The 25,532-nt window shown below is 31.6% G+C and overlaps 1 long non-coding RNA gene and 2 other non-coding genes across 3 annotated transcripts; 2 read left to right on the top strand and 1 right to left on the bottom strand.

Annotated features, from left to right (window-relative positions):
• The first annotated feature begins 5,639 nt into the window (after positions 1-5,639).
• Positions 5,640-6,210, top strand: LOC123898956. Its single transcript, XR_006805464.1, has 2 exons — positions 5,640-6,059; positions 6,161-6,210. It is a non-coding gene; the product is annotated as an uncharacterized LOC123898956 (long non-coding RNA).
• A 5,124-nt stretch (positions 6,211-11,334) lies between these two features.
• Positions 11,335-11,407, top strand: TRNAA-UGC. Its single transcript has one exon. It is a non-coding gene; the product is annotated as a tRNA-Ala (tRNA).
• A 2,553-nt stretch (positions 11,408-13,960) lies between these two features.
• TRNAA-UGC lies at positions 13,961-14,033 on the bottom strand. Its single transcript has one exon. It is a non-coding gene; the product is annotated as a tRNA-Ala (tRNA).
• Positions 14,034-25,532: the final 11,499 nt, after the last annotated feature.

The following is a 25,532-nucleotide window of genomic DNA, read 5'->3' as shown; positions in this document are numbered from 1 at the left end:
AATTTCAAAAGGTTCTTCTGCTTTAATCATCCCTAATATTTGAGATTCAGTAGGTGAAGGAGATCTACTGATTCTCTCCTGATAAATGGGTTGTGGTATTGTTGGAGCAAAATTTACTCCTGCTAAGTTTAATCTAATTGTGGAGTCTACAGAACGTCTAGCAGAGGAAGATCCTATGCTTGGCGACTGATTGTATCTAAACGATTGACTTCTATTCATTCTAATTCTAATGTTTCCATCTTGATCAGTAATAATATCTCTAATAGATCTTGATTCTAGTTTTTCCGGTTGCGTAGTATTTTCTATTATCCACTCTTCTGGAATTTTCTCCTTTAATTCTGAAATGGTTAATATTTTCGGGGTAATTATACAGGATTTCTTTAGATTAGCTTCTATAATACAGGTTTCATTTCTAGGTGTAGATCTTAAAGATTTATAATTGTAGTTAACATTGGTAACCTTATAGGTTATTCTAGTAATAATATCTACATTAGATATTCCTTCTGTAAAGTTATCATTTTGATGTTGGACGCAGATGACTAAAGATGAACTTGTAATCTCATCATTTAAACTCATCGAGTAATTTGGGTAACAATTAAAATAAACAGGACCATCATTAAGATTAGATTCTAACATGGCTATAACAGAGTCATGAAAGTCTCTAATTCTAGAATCTCGTAAAATTAGTAATATGGGTGAATTTAATCCTAGTTTATGTAAGGGTTTTACTGCCACTTGAACTAGTCCCAAGTGGATGTATCTGAATCCATCTTTATAATGTTGGTCTAATAGTTTTTTATCTAATAACGTAAAAGTTTCTTGTTTATTCTTTACATTTCTAGCTTGTTCTAGAGTATGTATAATTTTTTGACTTTTAAAATCGAAGGTACTAATCTTATAAACTTCATTTAACTTAATCTCTGGCATATTCCAATTAATTAGTTTATTTTCCATTTCTTGTACTTCTAATTCTTGATTTTGAAAAGTATCTTGGTTTAATGTTGTTTCAGTACCTGAGGAAGTAGGCGGGACTAAAGTTCTGTTAGACCTACTACTTCTACCACTAACACTGCTCCAAGCCCTATTCAGTAACCGAGACATCTCTGAATTAAGTTTATATATATATATATATATATATATATATATATATATATATATATATATATATTTTCGTTAATCAATTTAATTCATAAAAATTATTAACAAAATAGACATTAAAGACATGTTTACAAATTATGAAAAGGTTGAAAGCATCTCACTAAAATATTTGTTTGCTCTAATAATAATAGGAAGAAAAAAAAAGCAACACTCACATTCTCAATTGTTTGCAAGTGCTAATTGTATATCTGATACTCCTTGTACTCCTTAGTCAGACGTCTAGGATCCTTCGTCCACAATAACCTCGACCATCCTCCTCCTCCTTGTTGTTCTTCCTCTTTCTTTTTCTGGTATTGCTCAACTGAGCTATCTAAATGAAAGAATTGAAAAAGAATGGTAACGGTATACTACAATTGTAGTAAGCTAATTAAGCTATATTGACTATATATGTTGTAGTTAATATGTCTAGTGTATGTTTTTGTGATTTTCTTGGGTCTATGTCTATTTGCTATATATATTGATATGGAAATTGGACCGTTGCCAATGAGGTGACAAAATGATTATATGATTTATGAGTAACGGGAAGGAATAGTTTTTTCTTGACTAAAAGGCTAGGGAAGGAATAGTTGTATAGCCGTTGGGATGTAAAAGGGCATAATCATTTTACAATATATAGCCCCATTTGGATTTTAATTTTATAATACTGTTATGGATTTTATATAAGACTACTGTATAACGTTACCGTTTGGATATAATTATAATTATTTTAGAATTTATGGCTCCGTTTGAATTTCTATTTTCTCAATTGAAAAGTATATATATATATATATATAGCGACACAACATTACTATGCATGACTCCTTTGAACTATTTTCAAAAGGTCTACCGCCTTTGGTCAGGGGCGGACCTCTTCAAGGTATAGCCACACCAGCCCAGCCCGATTTTTTCCTAAAATAAATAAATAAATATTTTATAAATAATTTTAAGTCATTTTGTATATATATTCGTACAAATATTAATGTAAATATTAGTTTAGAGTTTATTATTGATAACTGTAAGTCCCTTGTACATATATTAGTTTAAGTATTAGTGCAAATATTAGTTTCTAGTCTATTATTGATGATTTCAAGTCTTTCATTATAGGTAAAGTATTATTTTAAGCTATATATAGTTTAATTTTATAACAATTAACTTTAACTTTGTTTGGCAAAAAAATGTAAATAAGTAATTGAGTTTGTAGTATTGGGTAAAATTACCAATTCAAGTGGAATATAAATATGAAATCACATAATTATAATATTTTATTTTTTGAAGTAAGATAATACGAGTAAAATTGATATAAAAATTAATAAGTTATAAACTAATTGAATTAGTTTATCAAAATAAATTATATGCTAGTATAATTTTGTGTTCTATATATTTTGGTCTAAGGTAGAATCTTGTGAAGACTCTAACAATAGTGATATGCATGACTTAACAATTATAGTCTTTTTCTTATTCGAATAGAAATTTTGTGGTTTTTTTTATGTTTGTTTTTTTTTTTAAAAAAAGAAATTTTATAGTTCGTTGATTTGTTGTTCTTTTTTTGGATATACTTGTTGTATTAGTAAATCTCATATATTGTTTGTTGTTCAACTGAATTATCAATGAATTTTTTTTCAAGTAGTGCCTAAATTTTTGTATCCCCATAAGTTATTTGTGTCTAGGTCCGCCCCTGCCTCTGGTGTCAGAAAGCCAAAAATGTTAAATGCCAACAGTATAAAAAACGTGTTGATTGTCAGAGCACATTTTATCATATTTAACTATTTTGCTTGAAGCTGCCCGTCCCATAGTAAAATTCCCAACTCTTAGTCTCACAAGTGGAGAAACAACAGTCAAATTTACACAAACATGTTTTTCTCCCACCATCCATACAGCAGAACATCTGCAGGCCGAAGTGCCTAATTTAAACCCTAATTTTCACAATTCTTAATTTATATTCCACCAAATCTAAAATCCCTATTGATTCAAGCCCAAAAATAGAGATAATGGGCAGCGATTCTATGTGTACAACAATGGCAGAGAGTGCGTGACAACATGCGTGAGAGCGTGACAGTCAGGGACGGAACCAGGTGCACTTGAAAAGGGGCGGCCGCCACCCCATCAAATATATGTATCCTATACTATCCCTATATACACATATAGTCTGCCACCCCTGCATTGAAAATGAAAATCATAGTCTGCCACCCTGCTCCTTGCACCATTCGGTCCACTTATATTAGTGTATACTTTTGGATTTTTAAAGGAGGGGTATATTAGTCGTACTATCCACTCACTAACCCACTTGTTCATCAACAAGTAATTGCATTCCGACTAAATTTCGACTGAACCAAAAGGGTGTTAATTGTCCTGGTAATTGTGTTCATTGTGATGATGAGCTTGAAGATAATATTCATCTATTTTTCTTATGCAATAATGCAAAGAATATATGGCAAAAGCTTGGATGGAGAGATGTTATTCAACAACACTTGCAGGCTAACAATCATATAGCAGATATCATCTTTTCTCTTTTGCAGGTCTTTAACTCAGAGCATTCAACGTTGTTATGGAGCATTTGGCAACAAAGAAACAATAGGGTGTGGAGGAATAAAATTGAACCAACTCATGTAGTTTGTGACAGAACCACCAACTTATTATTGGACTGGAGTAATGCGCAACAATACAAGCAACGGAACTGTATGCAGCAACAACAAGTAACTGAAACTCGTTGGCAAAAGCCGCATACAGGGCGGTACAAGTGTAACATAGATGCTTCGTTCTCTGTTCGGCAGAATAAAGTTGGAATAGGAATGTGTATACGAGATGATCAATGACAATTTGTTCTAGCCAAAACTGAATGGATGTCACCCATCACAGATACTGATATTGGTGAAGCTCTTGGTTTGCTTAGCGCTCTGAAATGGGTTCATGATTTGCAGCTAGAAAATGTGGACTTTGAACTAGACTCCAAGAATGTTGTTACAAGCTTTCATACTAAGCACAATAATGTGTCTGAGCTTGGTGATGTTATTAGAGATTGTGTTCGTTTGCACAAAACTTATTTTAGAAACTCTAGTGTTGAGTTTATTAGGAGACAAGCCAATGAGGTTGCTCATGCTCTAGCAAGGGTGGCCACTTCTATAGCTAGTTTCCACCTTTTCATTGATATACCCACTTGTATTGTTAACATTCTAAATAATGAAATGCTATAAACTTTTTACTGTCAAAAAAAAAAAAAAAACCCACTTGTTCATCAAGTCTTGTCATATTCACTTAGAGTCTAGTTTCTTTTAGTAAAATATCAAGCATTTAACTTAATTAAATACGGAGTACCTGTCCATATTTGGAAGTAATAATAGAGAAAGGCTAATTTATTTTAGTAAAAGAAAAAAAAGGCTAAATATGTTTTTAGCCTTTCAAAAATTATGTTCTTTCAAATTTAATCCATATTAAATTTTAATGATAATTTTGGTTCTCTATATAATATTGTACTGTAGTTTATAAGAATAGACTCAATTTTGATTTTTTTTTTTTTAACAAAAAGTGATATTGTGTTTTTTTTGACAAACAAAAAGTGATATTGTTAGTCCTCAAATTAGTCTACATTATTTTAAAAAAATTCAGTTGACTACATTACTTTATGCAATAAACAAAAAATAATATTTTATAATGTATTCTCGCCATGAACTAGAATTGTGTTTTAAAAATAATTGCCGTTGAAGTATGGTAACTCGAAAATATTTTTCATCGTTCTTTAAGGAGAGAAGCTTACTTGACCAAAAAAAATAAGAAGAGGGAAGCCGATGATTCGATTCATCCTAACCTACTCGTATATATTAAAAATATTTCCGCCACCCCCAATGATTTTTTCTGGTTCCGTCCCTGGTGACAGTGGCGTGGCGAAGGCAGCGACCACGATAGTGATGGAGATTTTTGGCAGGAATAGAGAAGGTAAAATGGAAAGAATATGAAAGTGAAACAAGTTAATAGGAAAACGAAAGTTTTTTATTTTTCTTTTTCAAATATATCGAATTGGTTCTTGCCTACTTGGACATGAGTTGTTGTCACACCCACATCATACATTAAAAAAAGTATATAATAATGGAGGAAATGGAAAGAATTGGAAATAGAGAGAATCCTAACTCCATTTTCAATACACGTACTTTTTTTTTTTACCAAAAAAAAAAAAAATTAGAAACAATTTTGCTCATTTCCTCAAAAATAAGCACAAAACCACAAGGTGAATATATATGGTCTCTAATCTACTATATAAGAAAAGAATTGGAAATGGAGAGGATCCTAACTCCATTTTCAATACACGTACTTTTTTGCATTTTTGCATTTATATTCTCAAAACTATATAATAATGGAGGAAATGGAAAGAATTGGAAATGGAGAGGATCCTAACTCCATTTTCAATGAGAGCAACTTTGCTCCTTTTCTATTAGCTCCATTTATTCCTTTTATTGATCAGATGGATGACATGTGGGAAAAAGGAAAGGAACGGTTGAGATTATAAGGCTATACTATATTATTTGTGTATTATATTATTGTTCAGTAAAAAAAAGATTTGAAATGTTTTTCACCTTCTCCTAGCATCGCGCTGCCTCTTCTTCTCCTAACTTCTATAGCTCTCGCCGCTGCTTTGCTCCATCTGTCCCAGCAGCGACGCTCACCATTCTAGCCCCGTTCGAAACATACTTCTACATCTCCATCGCCTCGCCGCCGGAGCAAATCTCATGTCAACGTCACTGGAAGAATAATTTAAGAATCTTATAGAAGAATTATTGTTACTAACATTGAAAGAAGAAATCAAATTCCCCTTTGTTGCAATATTCTGAATCACAGAAAATCAAATTCCCCTTGAAGTGCGTTGCCACTGTGACAAACGGTGAGAGGCGGCGACGGTGCAACATTGACGGCGATGAGAAAAACCGAGGGAGGTAGATGGAAACGCCGTTTCAATTTTGTTTCTTCTATTTAATTTTAAGTTTTTAATACCAGCCTTTAGATTAAAGTTTGCCACATGTCACACATCCATAAGAAGAAAAGGACTAAAAGGAGCTAATAGAAAAGGAGCAAAGCCGCTCTCATTTTCAATACACATACTTTTTTTTTTTTTACCAAAAAAAAAAAATTACAAACAATTTTGCTCATTTCCTCAAAAATAAGCACAAAACCACAAGGTGAATATATATGGTCTCTAATCTACTATATAAGAAAAGAAGGTACATATGAATTAATTTGTTATATTTTTTAGCATATGGCTTAGTGGTAAATCTAATAAGAAGTGTAACTAAAAGGTTAAGGGTTCGATTCCTACTAAGAAATTTTTTAGCATTTTTCTACTAACTTTTTTTAATAAAGACACAAAATAACCCTGAATTGATTATGTGTCAAAAAATAAAAAAGGGGCAAATTAGGGATTTCATATGTACCTTCTTTTCTTATATAGTAGATATAGAGGTACATGGTGTTGTTTCCATTTATTTATGATATTTTATTTGAGTCCAACCCTTTCTTTAGTGTAATTTTATCATTTATTGTTTATGTTTCGTTATTTTAGATTCACTCAACTTGATTTATGGACTTCAATCCAATATTTAATTAAGTTAATTTTCAATTTGTAGTTCAACTAAATAAATTTAATTAATTTAATACAAGAATATGGTGGGAGAAAAACTGAAAAACTCCCGTAAAAAAAAGGTGAGACAAAAACAATAAAAATTGTCAGTTACCTCAAGAGGATTATTCTCTACAGTTGCGCGTGAATGATACATTTAGTTTAAAAAAAACAGTAAAAATTAAATACAAAGTTGAAAATAGTTGAAAAATAAATGACATTTTTTAGAAGTTTTTTTTTTTTTTAAGATTTTTTGTTTTTGATATAAGGACTAATATTTTTTTTAACAAACCAAAATGAGATATAGTAACATAGAAAACCTCCCCAACACAAGACGTACCGAGGTAGACTACAAAAGTTTACAAAGAGTCAGAGAAACAAAACCATAAACAAATCACACAAGAAAGATATAATAAGAAAGATATGACTTTCGTTCTTATGAGATTTTTCTATGCGGAAGAAAATTAATGGAGAAAAAAAAGGACTAAAATATTATGTTGCCTATTTTTTTAAAATAATTTTGCGGGTTATATTCAAATTAATACGGGAACCTAATTTTTATGGATATATCTACGGGTCTTATATTTTTACTCATATATTAGTAAAGTTGTTTATTTTTTTTTTATAATTTTACGAGTTATAGTCATATATTAATATGGGGACATAATCTTTCGTGTGAATTCTACGGGACCTATGTTTTTCTTTTTTTTTAGACTAACAACAAACAATATTCATTTATTCAAGTAAGTAGAGTACGTGTGAATCTGCACTGAATCTGAATCGGAGCAAATCTGAACAAAACAAACATTGTACTACAACGGAATTAAACCGGACACCGTACCAAGACGCGAACTCAAGACAAAAAAACTCTGCACTAAGACGGGATTAAAACAACATCATACAAGAACAACAAAAGAAAACTCAAATGAAACATAAGAATGTGTGAAAAATCATTTATTTAAATAAGGCTTAAATGGAGTTTTGGTCCCCCTATTTTCAATTTTTTGAAGTTTTGATCCCCCTATTTTAAAAGGGTGATGCTAACCGGTGCCCCCGGGGCACTGGTTAAGGAAACCAAAAAAGGAAATTTTAAAATTTAAAATAACAATGTTTACACTTTCGAGGCGTTGACTGCACAAACTTCAATGTGATATTACTATATTTGGCATTGTTTAGCATTTTCCATTTTAAAAACCAACTTTTTTGTCCCCCTATTTTAATTTTTCTTGAGTTTTGGTCCCCCACTCCATTTTATGGTCAATTTTGATGACATGTCAAGATTATTAATGACATGACATACTTGGCCAAAACAATATTCATGTCATTAAACTTTTTCTTCCATTTCAATAAATATATTTTAAATATTAAGAAAATTAAAAGAATCTATAAAAAAAAGTTAAATATATTAATTAGTGATTGATATTTTTTATCCCTCTCTTTAATCATATCTTCAACGCCATCGCCATCCTTCGTCATATGTTTCTATCACCACCATCATTCACTCCATTACTATTAACCCTTCCTTCAAAATAAGTTTCATCCACAACAACAAACCCTAAAACCCAAAGAGTGGAAGATCATATTTTTAATATTGAGTTGCAGAAAATAAATGAAGAACAAACATTAATCCATAAAACAAGATAAATACCAAATTGATGACATGGATAATGTTTTTGCCAAATGTGCAATGTCATGTCATTAATGACCTTGACATGTCATCAAAATTGACCCTAAAATGGAGCGGGGATCAAAACTCAAGAAAAATTAAAATAGGGGGACCAAAAAGTTGGTTTTTAAAATAGGGGATCAAAACTTCAAGAAATTGAAAATAGGGGGACCAAAACTGCATTAAAGCCTTTAAATAAAAAAATATATAAAACAATCAAAAAGGGGTGATTTTAGATCAAAATTGATCCAAAATCACCCCTCTTTGAAAGATGAACAAGAATAAAAAGCAAAAAGTAGGGTTTACTATGTTGTTGTTGTGGGGCGGCTATGAAAAAGCAAAAAGTGGCATATGTTTTTCCTCTTATTAATAAGATTTCATGTTCTTTAATAATTTATGTAGGATTATATATATTTATACTCATCAATTAATAAGATAACTTTTTTTTTTTTATTTGTACGAGACTTATAATTTTAATCATATATTAATAAAGTTGTTTATTTTTTTATAATTTTACGGGTTATACTAGATCAAATATTAATACAAGAACCTAATTATTTTGTTCATTTTTACGAGCCATATATTTTTTTTATTAATATATTAATAAGGTTGCTCATTCTTGACATATATTTATACTCATGCATTAACAGAAGGATATAATCCTTTGTGTGATTTCTGCGGTGCCTGTGTTTTTTTTTTAACAAACTAAAATGAATTTTATTATTAATAATGAGTCCTGATTGGCACAAGGTGTGCCAAACAAAACAACAACAGTTTATATCATACACGTACGCAGGGCCTATGCTTTTACTCTTATTAATAAAATTTACAGTTTTTAACTATTTTTTGTGAACTTATATTTATACTCATATATTAATATACGATAACCTGATCTTCTGTGTGATTTATGCGGGACCTATGTTTTTTACTCATATTAATATGATTAATACGTTTGTCCGTTCTTTTATAACATATACGAAACCTATAAAATACTCATATATTAATATGGAAACTTTTTTTTTGTGATTTCTACGGAGCTTATACTTTTATTTATATATTAATTAAGTTGCCTATTTTGTTTTACAATTTTACGGGTTATACTCATATTTAATACGGTGACCTAATTATTTTGATGATTTTTGTGAGACCTATATTTTCACTAACATATTAACAAGGTTACCTATTTTTTAATAATTTTAAAAGGATATATTTATACTCATATATTTAATACAGGGACCTAATTTTTTGGTGGTTTTTACAAGGCCTATGTTTTTACTAATATATTAATAAGGTAACCTATTTTTCCATAATTTCTACATTATCATTTATATTCAAATATTAATACGGAGACATAAGGTTTTTTTGTGATAGTTTTACCATTGTTCTTTTTCTATTTTTTTTACCAAATATTATATCTTTCTATTTTTTTAATCTTTTAATCTACTTCCCAATAAATTACTATTTTATGTTATTAAGTGAAGTTTTCAATTTTTTACTATTTTTTTAGACCTATATTTGTAATTATATATTAATACGAGATCCTAATCTTTTGTGTGATTTCTGGGGACCTATGTGTTTTTTTTTTGGTACATGGGAACCTATGTGTTTTACTCATATTAATAAGTTTGCTCATTCTTTTATAACATCTGCGGGACCTATATTTAAACTCATATATTAATATGGAAACTTTTTTGTTTGTGTGGTTTCTACGGGACTTATACTTTTAATTATATATTAATTAAGTTGTTTGAAACAAAAATAAAATAAAAATTAAGTTGTCTATTTTTTTTTACAATTTTTCTGGTTATACTCATATTTAATACGATGACCTAATTATTTTGATGACTGTTGCGAGACCTATCCTATATTTTCACTAACATTTTAATATGATTGCCTATTTTTTAATAATTTTTACGGGACTATATTTATACTCATATATTAATACATGGACATAAGTTTTTTTTTGTGATTTTTCAACACCTATGTTTTTACTAATATATTAATAAGGTAGCCTATTTTTTTCTTCATAATTTCTACATTATCTATATTTATATTCCTAAATTAATACGGAGACCTGAAGTTTTTTTGTGATGGTTTTACCATTGTTCTTTTTCTATTTTTTTTTACCAAATTGATCTAACCTGTTGATCAGAAAGGTTGAGGCCGGTCCGTTGAGCAAGCTTCCACACCGAAGGGGGGGTTTGTACCTGCAGGTGCTCCGATGCTTAAGTCAGCAAAGAGAACAAGGGAGATACAAGAGAAGAGAGAGAAAGTAAGGTATAGAATGATTCAGAATACCTGGCTCTCCTGTCTATGAGAGCTTATATAGTGCCCCCAGCGCTGGGCCAAAGGTTGGTCTGTTGGGCCGGGATAACCGGCCCAATAGACTCAACTGCCAAGATAGTCCCTGTATCGTAGGGGAAGGCCGTTATTTGCCTCTATCTTGGTTGGAGCCGTTCCGCTATTCGCGGGTAAAGGATAGGCTCCGTGACGGATGTGGTTGGATAAAGGAGCACGTGCTAAACGTGCTGCTTAGCTGTTAAGCTACGGTGAAACGGATCAATATGCGCGGATGTATGGGCACGTGGTTAACGTGGTGCTAATCTGTTAAGTCGAGCAGGACTCGTCATTGGCTGACGTGTCGGGGAAGTCTCCCCTTATTGGGTTCTGCCCAAAATGTCGGGCAGAAGGGATTGGGTTAGCCATTGGCCCAGTCCAGAACACAAATATTATATCCTTTCATCTTACCAAGTGAGGAGCGGCAACGCCGCGACTCCCGTGCGGACGCACGGGTGTCCTGCTAGTTTGTATATATCGCTGCAAGTCGTGCACTCTCTTTAAAGAAAATTAAACACTTCAGTAGAGTGGTCGAATGTAAGAAAGACATTACCATGTATCATATACGTTTAAATATATTTTAATTTTGTAAGGGGATGTAGCTCACATGGTAGAGCGCTCGCTTTGCATGCGAGAGGTATGGGGTTCGATACCCCGCATCTCCATTTTTGATATATTTTTGGATTAATTTTTTTAAGTGTTTAATTGTATGAGATTTTACATTTCTAACTTGAGCCTCTAATCTATAGTGGTGATGCGATAGGTTGCTTCAGAAGCTCTATATGCACAACAAGTTAGTTGCTCACACGAATTTAAAGCAGATTCTGAGATTGAAACTTGAAAGAACATTAAAAATCCTAAGAAGCTTTCCAAGGGAACATCCATTCCTAAAGGACACTATTGAAGATATGCTTGAAGAAGAGGAGATAGAAAAGAACTTGTTAAAGAAGCATATATAGCAAGAATCAAGCAGAGCAGGAAGGACTCATGTGGCCATTGCCAATGATATGGAAGAAGATACTATATTGTTTTTGAACCAAATACTAAACAACTTAAATTTTTTTATTTATATAGAGTATATGGATTGTTTGGGTGTAGGAGGTTCTATTTGTTGTATGTAATCTACTGTGTTGTGAAATGGTTTTGTTTTCTCTAGTAGCTCTTGGTAGTAGTGCCTCTATCTTTCTTTTTGAGGGTCTGTATTGTGCTTTAAGTTTGATTCTTTGTAGTATGATTTGAACATAGCTTGTGGTTTTTATTTTAGTCAACAATAAGATTTTTGGAATACAAAGGTGATTCTTTGTAGTATGATTGTTGAAATACAGAGGTGAGAAGCAGAAACAGAAGAAACCATTGATTGATTGGATGAAGAAATGGAATTGAAGTTAGTTGAATTTGTTTGTGATGAGTTAGTTACTTTGTAAATGAAATGGTGGAAGGAAAGTGTGTTTGTTTTGTTGCTCACCTCACAAGTGTGGCTGTTTTTGATTTTGTGTACTATTCACTATTTTCAGTTTCACTAGACTTGTCCTAATCCCAACTTATAACACAACCTACACCAAGCCAACCTTCATGTCATGCGTCCTAACTTCTAAATATCTTTTAGGACAAACATTATTTTTATCCCTAAAGTATAACTCGTTGTGAAGGTGGTCATCGTAGTATTAGCCATATTTATATAAATGTATCTTTTATCGGTCACTTTGTTCCTCAAATTAGTCAATTTAATCCTCTTCAAATGTATTTTTCCTTAGTCAATTTTTTTTTGTTTTTCACCACTAGTTGAATCTGGTTCGGGGCTAAGTTCTGGCATCAAGTGGTTTCAGCCCTCTCCCGATCGCAGTTGCGGGGATCAAACCGAGGTCCTCCCTACCAAGTTTAACGCCAATCACCACTGAACCAACTAACGATTGGTTTTTTCCTTAGTCAATGTAGTCTAAAATTAGAAAAAAAAATTAGGAATGTGTTTGTAATTTCAATATATTCAAAGATTAATATGACAATAAATTATGCTTTCAAAGACGAATAAGCTTAATTGTAAAAAAAAAAAATGTTTTTTTTTTTTAGTATAAATGTATGTAAATGAGTCTAAAACTTGTTGTGAGTTGGTCTTTGATGCGAGGATTGTTTAGTGGTCAAGTCTTGAACTTGTCTAATCCATAGAAATAAAGAAATTTGTTCCAAATAAAAAATAAATAAATTCTTGGACAAGCTATCAGTATCTATTTAAAATTCGACTTAACGGTTGATGAAATTCTCTTAAGACGAATCGTTTAGAAGAACCTGAATTTGATTCCTAGTACTTGACATATCGGTGGTTTTTAACCGTGGGCATCATGCCAGGAAGTTGGTGGGCTCATTATGAATTAGTTCAGGGTGGCTGGTGGTTTCGGGAGCCCGTAGAAAATGCTTCTTCTATGCCTTGGGTATTAGCCACAGTGCAAGTACACACAGTCGTAAGTAACAAGTGATAAGAAAGAGATCATATCCATGAGGGTTAACTTTAACACCCTCATCAAGAAATATGTTGGATGCAGTGATGCTCTCAATTAGTGCAAAACCCTACGTGTATGACTTGTCAATTTCATAAATCTTTTACAAGGATCAAACGATGATTCGTCCTCTCTTTGCCTAAATGATGTGATTTCGTTAATCATCTTTGCATTCTTTGACGGGATGGAAATACTTAGCCAAAAATTCTCTATTAACTCATTTCATGTAGCAATGGAATTAGGTTCCAATGAGTTTAACTCATTTCATGTAGCAATGGAATTAGGTTCCAATGAGTTTACCTAATTTAAAACATCATATATATGCTTAAATTTAAGTTGTGCAGTATTTGGTTCAAAAACAACATAGTATCTTCTTCCCTATCATTGGCAATGGCCACATCACATGACTCCTTCCTGCTCTGCTTGATTCTGCTATGCTTCTTTAACAAGCTCTTTTCTATCTCCTCTTCTTCAAGCATATCTTCAATAGTGTCCTTTATTAGGGGATGGATGTTCCCTTTGGAAATCTTCTTAGGATTTTTAATGTTCTTTCAAGTTTCAATCTCAGAATCTGCTTTAAATTCGTGTGAGCAACTAACTTGTTGTGCATATAGAGCTTCTGAAGCAACCTATCGCATCACATTAGAGGCTCAAGTTAGAAATGTATGTATAAAATCTCATACAATTAAGCACTTAAAAAAATTAGTCCAAAACAATTATCAAAAATGGAGATGCGGGGTATCGAACCCCGTACCTCTCGCATGCAAAGCGAGCGCTCTACCATGTGAGCTACATCCCCTTACGAAATCAAAATATATTTAAAAGTATATAATACATGTCCATCAATGGCATTTTCTGGTAATGTCTTTCTTACATTCGACCACTCCACTGAAGTGTTATATTTATATTCACCTTGTGGTTTTGTGCTTATTTTTGAGGAAATGAGCAAAATTGTTTCTAAATTTTCACTCATAATTTTTTTTTTTGGTAAAAAAAAAAAGTACGTGTATTGAAAATGTATGATGTGGGTGTGACAACAACTCATGTCCAAGTAGGCAAGAACCAATTCGATATATTTGAAAAAGAAAATTAAAAAACTTTCATTTTCCTATTAACTTGTTTCACTTTCATATTCTTTCCATTTTACCTTCTCTGTTCCCACAAAAAATCGCCATCACTATCGTCGTCGTTGCCTTCGCCACGCCACTGTCACGCTCTCACGCATGTTGTCAGACACTCTCTGCCATTGTTGTACACATAGAATCACCGCCCATTATCTCTATTTTTCGGCTTGAATCAATAGGAATTTTAGATTTGGTGGAATATAAATTAGGAATTGTGAAATTTAGGGGTTAAATTATATATGCACTTCGCCCTGCAGATGTTCTGCTGTATGGATGGTGGGAGGAAAACATGTTTGTGTAGATTTGATTGAAGTTTCCCCAATTGTGGGACTGAGAGTTGGGGATTTTACTATGGCACGGGCAGCTCTCAAAGCAGCTTCAAGCAAAATGGTCAAATATGATAAAATGTGTTCTGACAATCGACACGTTTTTTATACCGTTGGCATTTAACACTTTTGGCTTTCTAGCACCAAAAGCGATAGACCTTTTGAAAATAGTTCAAAGAGTCATGAATAGTAATGTTGTGTCGTCATATATATACTTTTCAATTGAGAAAATAGAAATTCAAACGGAGCCATAAATTCTAAAATAATTATAATTATATCCAAACGGTAACGTTATACAGTAGTCTTATATAAAATCCATAACAGTATTATAAAATTAAAATCCAAATGGGGCTATATATTGTAAAATGATTATGCCCTTTTACATCCCAACGGCTATACAACTATTCCTTCCCTAGCCTTTTAGTCAAGAAAAAACTATTCCTTCCCGTTACTCATAAATCATATAATCATTTTGTCACCTCATTGGCAACGGTCCAATTTCCATATCAATATATATAGCAAATAGACATAGACCCAAGAAAATCACAAAAACATACACTAGACATATTAACTACAACATATATAGTCAATATAGCTTAATTAGCTTACTACAATTGTAGTATACCGTTACCATTCTTTTTCAATTCTTTCATTTAGATAGCTCAGTTGAGCAAAACCAGAAAAAGAAAGAGGAAGAACAACAAGGAGGAGGAGGATGGTCGAGGTTATTGTGGACGAAGGATCCTAGACGTCTGACTAAGGAGTACAAGGAGTATCAGATATACAATTAGCACTTGCAAACAATTGAGAATGTGAGTGTTGCTTTTTTTTTTTCTTCCTATTATTATTAGAGCAAACAAATATTTTAGTGAGATGCTTTCAACCTTTTCATAATTTGTAAACATGTCTTTAATGTCTATTTTGTTAATAATTTTTATGAATTAAATTGATTAACGAAAATATATATATATATATATATATATATATATATATATATATATATATATATATATATATATATATATATATATATATATATATATATTCAATGTATGTAGCAAGTATATATTTAGAATAAGACAAAAGTGCTACAGTGCGTCGCAGCGGTGTATACAGTAGGAAATGGTTTTATTTCTCTAATATAACGAAAGAGTTATTTTACAAAGTGGTGCCTCCTTCTCTAAACAAATTCCCTTTTTATAGGGAAATATGGAACACTATTTGTTCCGGTAAAAGGTGCTTCTTACCTAAAGCAACCAGTAAATAAAAACGACAAAATTAATAATACAAACAAACGACAAAAGTTAATAATGCCGGGTACACTGAGGGCCCCATCGACACAATTATTAACTTTGAAACAGAAAAAGAAAATTATAACATAAAACAAACAACTTTTTATAAAGTAGTGTAATTTGTCGGCAGCATCATTTGCTTCTTTGAAATAAATTTTTCTTAACGGGAGAAAATTAACCACGTGTCCTCTTCCCTTGAGCCACTGCTTCTATGAGACTGTCCCAGAAATCTTCTGGAGTGGGAGATTGAGATTCTCCTGCTAGGATGTCCATTGAGCCCTGAGAAGATGTCGACATTGTATCTTCTTTGCATGAAGGAAATGTTTTCAAAAACTGGGATTTCATATGATCAAGAGTCCTGGTCATAATCTCGTCTTCAGATTCATTGGGATATTTCTTTTGGAAATAGCTCTTCATTTGATCTAGAGAGAATTGAGTAGCATCTTGACCTTTCTAGGATTTATCTTCCTGAATTGAACTATTAATACTGCTAACAATATTTTGAACATCTTCTGGGGACATTTTATTCCACCATTTAAAGAAAAAGTTTATTTCTAGGATCGGAATATTAAACCGATCTTTTGAAATCTTCAAAGACCACCTCCAAATCCATGGAATTTGGAATTTTATTAAGAATAAAGCTGGACATTGTCCTGTAATTAAATTATCTGAAGCGATCTTTAAAATTAAAGGACTATTATCACACCAAGAATTATAAAGCTCTAATAATTAAAGGACTATCTATCTTGGTCACTTCGAGGTCTCTTAGAAATTTAAGTTTATTTCAAGGTTTTTCGTAAACTAAGATTTGCTCCTTATTTTCTTATTTGTTTTTTCTATTTTCTAGCGTTGGTAAGCCCGGATAGTTGTGTTGGTAAGCCCGTTAAAATCCCAGGAGAGGAGTTAAGTGGTGTTCCTGCAACCTTTTGAGTCCGTTGGTGTTCCCGTTAAGAAAGGAAAATAAAAATAAAGAAAACAAGAAGTATGTCTAGAATACTTAGAACTTTAAGTGAACTAGGATCTTCTAGGAGAGATCGTGCCATAGTTACTTCTGGATTATCACCCCAAGAATTAGAAGCTAGAAGTGACCAAGATAGATATCAAAACCATGAATTAGAAATAGCTGAAATTGAAAACAAATTACAGAATTGGAAACTACCTGAAATCAGTTATAAAAAGATTTATAAATCAAGTATGTTTGACAACTTTAGAGCACATAGTATTACTCAAACTATAGAATCATCAAAATCTATAACTCATCAACGGGAAACTATTAATCTATTAAATGAAAAATTACTAGAAGAACATATAAAACAAGGCTTTCGGTATATTCATTTAGGATTAATTCAAGTTGCGGTAAAACCTCTACATAAATTAGGATTAAATACTCCAATATTACTGGTATTAAGGGACAGCAGAATTAAAACGTTTCCTGAATCTATAATAGCTATTCTTGAATCAAATTTAAATGATGGACCAGTTTATTTTAACTGTTATCCTAATTACTCTATGAACTTAACAGATAGTTTCACACCTACATCATTAGTAATTAATATTCAATGTATGGATGGCTTATTTAATGAAGGAGTTGCCAATATAGATGTATGTCATAGAATTAAATATAAAGTTTCAAATATTAATTACAATTTCAAAGCAATTAGAAGTTCGCCGAAGAACGAAACCATTATTGTTGAAGTTAATTTAAGACGATCAGATATTACTACACCAAAAAGATTAAAGGCTTCTGACTTAAGACAAAAATTACCAGAAGAATGGATATTACAGGATATAATGCCTCCCCCAAAATTAGAATCAAGACAACCTAGACAATATATATTAGAAAATGATGGTAGCATTAGGATCAGAATGAATAGAAGTCAATCCATGAGGATTGAAGAACCTATTAGTAGTAGAGCTAGTACAAGCTCTAGAAGATCTATAGATTCTACCATTAATATTAATTTAGCAGGAGTTGATTTTACTCCTAATATTCCCCAACCTATATATGAGACTGAGGGAAGAAATGATTCTCCTCCTATGTCTCCTACTGCCTCACAAATTCTTAATGTTATAGAATTAGAAGAAGAGTTTGAAATAAATAAAGCTTGGATTAGAGAAGACTTTGAAGCGGATTATAATAAAGAAAAAAGAGATTGGTACTTTGGTACTTTTGAGAAAATACAAACTGCTTATTATCTTAAAAGATTTTATGACTATATTAGAAATAAAAGAATTAATGTCTATTTCTTCACTTGGTTTGAAGAATATTGTATAGAACAAAAAATAATTAATCCTTTCATACAAACAAATTATTTGAATGTTACTACAAAAACTGCTAAAAAATGGACAACATTAACCAATAAAACTGTTGAATCTGTTCATCCTCCATTAGAAGCCATTAAGATAGAAAGTCATAATGTACCCTTAGAAGCTTATCCCTATAAATCACCAGAAAATGCTGATATAGGAAAAGTTCAGTCTCAGCTGAATTTTTCAAATACCATATTAAGCACCATAGCAGATCAGTTAGATAGAGTAGAGACTCAGATGTCTCATACTCCTCTTACAAATAATAAAATAGAGTCTTACAAGGATTTTCCTTTAGATCCGCAAAGACCTATATACAAATTGATTAATGTCCCTGAGAAGGATTTAAGCGAAGTCAAATTAGGGCCTAGAAAAGATGAATTAGTAGATAATCTTATGAAGAAATTATCTGATTTATCTATTAATGGGAAAGCAAAAGCACAAGTAAACATATTAGAAGAATGAGGATAATTCTGAAATTAATAGAATTAGAAAACACATGGGTTACCAAGGAAAAACGAGAAACTATTATCCTAGACCTAGTTTTCCGGATCTTCAATTTGAAGAAGCTAGAGACATGGTTGCCAGCTCTTACAGCGGTAATTCAATTATAGAATGGAACATAGATGGACATAGTGAACAAAATATATTAAATACCATTCAAGAGATGACCATGGCAGCTACAGCTTTTAAATCAATAGGTGAAAATTCAGATAAAAAAGCTGCTATATTAATAATTACTGGTTTTACTGGACAATTAAAAGGATGGTGGGATAATATAATTAGTCCTGAAGAAAAACATGCTATCTTAGAAGCTAAAAAATTAAATCCAACAACAGGCGTCTTAGGAGATGAAGATGCTGTAAATACTTTATTATATACAATTACCAAACACTTTGTAGGAGATCCAGCTCAAATACAGGATAGAGCTGCAGATCAATTAGCAAACCTTTATTGTCCTACAATGAGTGATTATCGTTGGTATAAAGATATGTTTTTATCAAAATTATGTAATAGACCTGATGGTGGTGCTGATTATTGGAAAGAACGATTTATAGCAGGATTACCTAGATTACTAGCAGAAAAGGTTAGAATGGCCATTAAAGCTAAGAGTAATGGAGTTATTCCTTACTCTATATTAACTTTTGGACAAATATCTAGCCAAATTATAGAAACTGGAATAGGAATTTGTACAGATTTTAAAATTCAGAATAAAATTAAATCTGAGGTAACTCAAAGTAAAAAAGAATTAGGGTCATTTTGTGAACAATTTGGAATAGAGCCCATTAGAGCCCCTAGTAAAAAGGCTAGAAAAAATTACACAAAAACCTCTAGCAATTATAAACCTTATAAAAAACGGAAAAATCATTACAGAAAAAATAAAGAACCCTCTGGGGACAAATCTTATAAATCTAAAGGAAAGAAGAAAACATTTCAGAATGATAAATCTGATATTAAATGTTTTAAGTGTGGGCGTTTTGGTCATTATGCAAACACTTGCCGTGTTAAACAAAAAATTAACGAAATACATAAATTAGACATCAGTGATCAGTTAAAAGAAAATCTTATTAATGTATTAAGGGATATTATGTTAAATGATACTTCATCTATTAGCTCTGAAGAATCTTCTTATGAAGAAGATGACCTTAACCAAATATTAACTAGTTCCGAGTCAGAAATTAGTTCTGAAGAAGATTGTTGTTTAGGAGCTGAATTATGTACTTGCGATAAATGTATTAAAGGTATAAATGTAATTACTAGTGATCAAGCTACTACCTTAATAAGTATATTAAGAGATATGCCTGAATCTTCACAAAAGGAAGAATTTATGTTACAAATTAAAAACATGATAGATCAGGAAGAAAAGAACAAAAATACCGTTCAAAAAATAGAATTTAAAGAAATCATGAATAGATTTAAACCTATTATTACTCCCCCAATAACTATTAAAGATTTACAAAATGAAATCTCTCTCATGAAACAAGAAATAGATTTATTAAAGGTAAAAGATTTAGAGCTAGAAGTTAAATACTTAGAATTAAAGGGAAAACAAATTATAAATAACGAAGTTGGAACTTCAAATATGAAACAAGATATGGATAATCCCCCCTATATTGCCACTCTAAATAGAATGATACACATAAATGGCTTTGTCCAATTACTTTGCTTGTTAAAGATCAACGATTCGATCTAGTAGCATTAATAGATTCTGGTGCAGACATGAACTGTATCCAAGAAGGATTAATACCTACAAAATTTTATGAAAAAACTTTGCAAGGATTAAGTGGTGCAGGAGGCCATAAATTACAAGTTCAGTATAAATTAACAGATGCTAAGATCTGTATAGATCATGTTTGTTATAAAACTCATTTTTTATTAGTAAAAAATATACATCAACATATTATTTTAGGAACACCGTTTCTTTCATTATTATACCCTTTTACAGTTTCTCATGAAGCTATCACTTCAAACGCCCTGGGAAGGGAAGTTATATTTAGATTTTTTGAAGCACCCAGAATTAAAGATTTAAATACTGTTCAAAACCTTTCTACATCCACAATTAATTTAATTTCTCAAAAGAAAAAACATATTAATATGCTAAATAAAGAAATTCAATATAAAAGGATAGAAAGCCAATTAGAATCTAAAAATATAAAGGCTTAACTATACATTTGGTCCCTTACGTTTATTTTAGGTTTCAATTTGGTCCCTTACGTTTAAAAAGTATCAATTTGGTCCCTTACGTTTATTTTAGGTTTCAAGTTCGTCCTTTCCGTCAATTTTGTCACATGTGGCAGTCAATTTGCATACGTGGACTGACACGTGGCACTTGGACACGCTGACACGTGTACTGTTCAAACGGTGTTAGTGGCAAAACTAACGGAAAGGACTAACTTGAAACTTAAAATAAACGTAAGGGACCAAATTGATACTTTTTAAACGTAAGGGACCAAATTGAAACCTAAAATAAACGTAAGGGACCAAATGTGTAGTTAAGCCAAATATAAAAGACAAAATTATTCTATTACAGCAACGTTTTGAAAAAGAAATATGTTCCGAACATCCCAATGCCTTTTCGGATAGGAAGAAGCATATTGTATCATTACCTTATGAACCAAGCTTTAATGAAAGGTCTATACCCACAAAGGCAAGACCAATTCAAATGAATCAGCAATATTTAGAATATTGTAAAAAGGAAATTAAAGATTATTTAGATAAAAAATTAATTCGACCCAGTAAATCTCCTTGGAGTTGTACAAGATTTTATGTCAATAATCCGGGAGAATTAGAGAGAGGTGCTCCCAGATTAGTTATTAATTATAAACCCTTAAATAAAGTGCTTCAATGGATTAGATATCCCATTCCTAATAAAAAGGATTTAATAGGACGATTATCTAATTCAATCATATTTTCTAAATTTGATTTAAAGTCAGGATATTATCAAATTCAATTAGAAGAAAAGGATAAATATAAAACTGCTTTTGTAGTCCCCTTCGGTCATTATGAATGGAATGTAATGCCCCTAGGACTAAAAAATGCTCCTAGTGAATTCCAGCACATTATGAATGATATATTAAATGATTATCAAGAGTTTTCTATTGTCTATTTAGATGACATATTAGTATTTTCCAAATCTCTAAATGAACATTTTGACCACTTAGAGAAATTCTTTGAAATCATTAAAAACAATGGATTAGTTTTATCAGCCAGAAAAATGAAATTATTCCAAGTTAATGTGAGATTTTTAGGATTCAACATATATCAAGGAACTATTACTCCCATTAGTAGAGCTATAGAATTTGGAGATAAATTCCCAGATGAATTAAAAGATAAAACTCAATTACAAAGATTTTTAGGATGTGTAAATTATGTGGCTGACTTTATTCCCAACATTAGGATCATTTGTTTACCTTTGTACAAAAGACTTAAGAAGAATCCTCCCCCATGGGATGATACCATGAGTCAAAGTATTAGACAAATTAAGCAACTAATTAAAAGACTACCCTGCTTAGGAATCCCAGATCCCCAAGCTTTTCTTATTGTAGAAACTGATTCCTCTGATTTAGGATTTGGAGGAATATTAAAACAAAGATTACCCGAGTCGTCCCTAGAACAAGTGGTTAGATATTATTCTGGAACCTGGAATCCGGCACAACTAAATTACAGTACTATTAAAAAAGAAGTTTTAGCCATTGTTTTATGTATTACTAAATTTCAAGATGATCTATTTTCAAAGAAATTTTTATTAAGATCTGATTGTAAGGCTGCAAAAGAAGTTTTACAAAAAGATGTTAAGAATTTAGTTTCCAAACATATTTTTGCCAGATGGCAAGCCTTATTATCGTGTTTTGATTTTGATATAGAACATATTAAAGGAGAAAAGAATTCATTACCAGATTTTCTTACCAGAGAATTTTTACAGGGAAAATGAGTAAAAATGACAGTTATGGCCCTCCTCTTGAGGAGTCTAAAAAGGTTATTACCGCAAAGCAAGTATTACAGAATTCATCTGCTTCTACTTCATTATCAACTCAAAATAAATTCACCCCATTAACCCCTTTGGCCTTACCAGCCTTCTATCCCTCTTCATCGCCTAGAGGTATTAGGCCATCATTAAATACAAAATTAGTTTCGCCATTAACTTTTGCTTTAAACACTCCATCCTCATTAAATACCCCTTCAAGAATCCCAGATAAATTACCTTTCTACACCCCCCAGATTCATTATCTTGTCCTTTCATGAAAAAAGACTACAAGAAGATTCTTTTTCTATTAGAACCAGAATTTAATTTCGATGGATCGTTACTACAAATTACTTCTAAATTTTTCCCTCAAGGTTTTCATTACTTACCCTCTCACCCAGAAAAGTCCAGATTATTTTATGAGTTTATTTTAGTGGATACTGAGTCCATTGATATAACTCATACTTTTGATAAGAATGATAAAAATAAAATTATTTTCTCAAAATTTAAAATTTTAAAAATATTATCACCTTCTGATTGGAAGGCTCATCCTTCTCATACCAGAAGTTTCACTAGGCGCTTTACTCCCCAGCATTACTCATATTATGACTACATGGAAGCCTGGTCCAATATGTTATATTATCAACCATTTGATCATTCTTGGTTCATCTGGTTTAAGAAAGACTCCCCCTTGAGTTCCCATTATGGTTTATTAAATGGTTCCATGAATGGGGCCCATAAATCAATATTTATCCAGATTATGCAGCTATAGCTTTTGAATGGTTTAGCTCAAGAATTAATGTGTCAGATTATTTAAAAGTATTAGCTTTTCATGCTACTTTCGGAATTTCGTGGATTACTTCATGGACTTTCAAAAAAGAATTATCAGTTCCAAATGCTAACATCTTCTGGATCGTTCGGAGCAAAAGGATTAAATGGTGGAACAAATTTAACCCAGACTTAATTAAATCTCAAGTATTACAAGATTGGTTCAATAAAAACCCCAAGTGTTTCGTTACCAAAGAAGCCACAGAGAAAGAAGGAGAATTCTTAGCCGAAAAATCAAAATTTTTGGCCGATTTATCTTCTTCGACCAGCAAAAAAGAATTACTAAAGAAATTACAAGCAGCAATTTCAGAGTCAGACATCAACAACGATGAGGACTCGGGAGATTCGTCTCAAAGCTTAACCCGGGATAATGGAGACGATTGTTATGGGATTATAGATCTACAAGATTAAAAGTATTATTGGTTCAAACAGCATTATTGTCATTATGGCCGACATAATTCCTGGCAGACATCATTATTATTACTTTTGACTATTTTTATTTGTTTGTATTAGAAATAATTGTCATGTAATTATTGTGTTTTAACTGACAGTTGTCAGTATAGGTTCTTCCTTCCCCTCTATAAAAGGAAGTTTAGTTTTCATTATGAAGCATCGAAAAATTCTCTGAGTACAACAATCTGAAGAATTCTCGAGATCTTTTGTAAGTGTTATCCAGTATGAATAAAATGTTTTCTCAATATAATCTCTTCTTTCATATACTAACTTTTCAAGTTATATTTTTATCAAATTCTGAATTAGATTTATTTCTTGATACCTTTCTATTATCCTCTCATCATATTTTATGTTTTGTTTTTATCATCAATTACAACGATCCAGCTTATTATGGTATCAGAGCCTACCAAAATAAGCTGGATCGTTGTAATTGATGATAAAAACAAAACATAAAATATGATGAGAGAATAATAGAAAGGTATCATGAAATAAATCTAATTCAGAATTTGATAAAAATATAACTTGAAAAGTTAGTATATGAAAGAAGAGATTATATTGAGAAAACATTTTATTTATACTGGATAACACTTACAAAAGATCTCGAGAATTCTTCAGATTGTTGTACTCAGAGAATTTTTCGATGCTTCATAATGAAAACTAAACTTCCTTTTATAGAGGGGAAGGAAGAACCTATACTGACAACTGTCAGTTAAAACACAATAATTACATGACAATTATTTCTAATACAAACAAATAACTTTTACAAAATAGTCAAAAGTAATAATAATGATGTCTGCCAGGAATCTATCTTTTTGAAAAGCAAAGATTCCCCATAATTATGTCGGCCATAATGACAATAATGCCGTTTGAACCAATAATACTTTTAATCTTGTAGATCTATAATCCCATAACAATCGTCTCCATTATCCCGGGTTAAGCTTTGAGACGAATCTCCCGAGTCCTCATCGTTGTTGATGTCTGACTCTGAAATTGCTGCTTGTAATTTCTTTAGTAATTCTTTTTTGCTGGTCGAAGAAGATAAATTGGCCAAAAATTTTGATTTTTCGGCTAAGAATTCTCCTTCCTTCTCTGTGGCTTCTTTGGTAACGAAACACTTGGGGTTTTTATTGAACCAATCTTGTAATACTTGAGATTTAATTAAGTCTGGGTTAAATTTGTTCCACCATTTAATCCTTATGCTCCGAACGATCCAGAAGATGTTAGCATTTGGAACTGATAATTCTTTTTTGAAAGTCCATGAAGTAATCCACGAAATTCCGAAAGTAGCATGAAAAGCTAATACTTTTAAATAATCTGACACATTAATTCTTGAGCTAAACAATTCAAAAGCTATAGCTGCATAATCTGGATAAATATTGATTTCTGGGCCCCATTCATGGAACCATTTAATAAACCATAATGGGAACTCAAGGGGGAAGTCTTTCTTAAACCAGATGAACCAAGAATGATCAAATGGTTGATAATATAACATATTGGACCAGGCTT

The sequence above is a fragment of the Trifolium pratense genome, linkage group LG7 (genome assembly GCF_020283565.1).
Source record: "Trifolium pratense cultivar HEN17-A07 linkage group LG7, ARS_RC_1.1, whole genome shotgun sequence".
Lineage (NCBI taxonomy): Eukaryota > Viridiplantae > Streptophyta > Magnoliopsida > Fabales > Fabaceae > Trifolium > Trifolium pratense.
The sequence above is the reverse complement of the archived record's forward strand: the minus strand, read 5'-3'. Positions and strand labels throughout refer to the sequence as shown.